The sequence below is a fragment of the Nematolebias whitei genome, chromosome 9, assembly GCF_014905685.2.
Source record: "Nematolebias whitei isolate Nwh7 chromosome 9, NemWhi1, whole genome shotgun sequence".
NCBI classification, from domain to species: domain Eukaryota; kingdom Metazoa; phylum Chordata; class Actinopteri; order Cyprinodontiformes; family Rivulidae; genus Nematolebias; species Nematolebias whitei.
This window is the reverse complement of record NC_056506.1, coordinates 40,365,314-40,366,663: the sequence shown is the minus strand read 5'-3', so window position 1 is coordinate 40,366,663 and position 1,350 is coordinate 40,365,314. Positions and strand designations below refer to the sequence as shown.

General features: G+C 36.3%; 1 long non-coding RNA gene across 1 annotated transcript; it reads right to left on the bottom strand.

The window, feature by feature from the left end:
• Positions 1–295: 295 nt before the first annotated feature.
• On the bottom strand, positions 296–1,128 carry LOC119414714. The gene is made up of 4 exons (XR_005187015.1): positions 1,106–1,128; positions 922–1,017; positions 450–540; positions 296–366 (listed from the first exon to the last, which is right to left on the bottom strand). It is a non-coding gene; the product is annotated as an uncharacterized LOC119414714 (long non-coding RNA).
• Between the last annotated feature and the right edge of the window lie 222 nt (positions 1,129–1,350).

Below are 1,350 nucleotides of genomic sequence, written 5' to 3'. Positions count from 1 at the left end.
GAAGAACGACAAAGCTCAGCTTCAATCCAACCTCTGACTTTGGGATCCAATATTTGGACAAGGCCAGTGCAATCTACAGCCCAACAGCTTCAACCCATTCAGTTATCAAAAGAAGCCAATAGTTTTTATTGTGCAGAATTTATTACAACCAAGCAAGACATACTGACTAGTACTGATTCACGTTACACCTCACGTTATCTACCATATTTGACTTTTGTTTTAATTTTAGGACAGATCTGCACCTACCATGTTCAGTTCCATACGTGTGATCCCCGTGCTGTTTAGATCCCCTTCTGTGCCCCCACTGACCCATATGATTAACGCTGTTCTCAAAGCCACATGAGCCCGATTCAAATCCACAAAAATCTAAAGGAAATTCAACAATAAATGACAAGTTTCAACAACTAAAGTTATGATATATGCTGCTTTTAATAAAAGTGTTTACATACTCTGACTGCTGCAGGCTCCTCCTCTCACTGTAATATCATCAAGGGCTATAAATCCCTGGCTCTGGGTGTTTCTGTGCCCAGTGAACATTATCTGTGATCATAGATGGAATATGAAAAAGATTATAAAAAAAAAAAAATTTTTTTACATGAAATGTACAGACTTTGTGTTTCTGGGAAAACTGCCTTTTGTTCAAATTAATCTTATAGCTGTCAAATATTTTCTAATAAAAAACAACGAATTAATTAGCACAAATTATCAACTTTACTCAGATTTTATCCGTATCAGTGGGTACATAAAATTGCAATAAAGATAAAACATTATTTCGCATGAAAGAGAGACAACATACGCCAACTATCAAACATTCAGTTGGTCTCATAATTAATTAAACATACTTGAATTATTTGAAAATATTATTTTAAAAGATTATATCAAACATCAGGAGATGCAGTTTGTACTCAACCTGAGGTTTACCTGAAGCATCGTGGTCACGTTAATGGTTACTTCTGCTTTCATCCACTCTGGATTTTGTGTTCCCTGACGAGTCCAGACTAAAACCTCAGAGGAGTTCTATGTGAAACCAAACAATTAGTGAATAATAAGTAAAATGCAGAGTTTCATCATCATGATCATAGAGGGAGTCAGCTCGACCACATACATTTTTAACCAGTAGATTCAGACTGGATACTGAAGGTCCGAGCATGTAGTACCAAAATTCAACGCAACTTTGTGACCAGTGACTGACGACGGGGACAGAGATGGAAGCTTTCTCCTCATCCTTTGAGCCAGAACCATTCATCAGTAAAAAGAAACCTTACAGGTGGAAAAAGATGAAAACCAGAAGAAGATGGAAAAGAAAACACAACAAATCAACAGTTTTAAATTATAGAAAGTATCACCTAT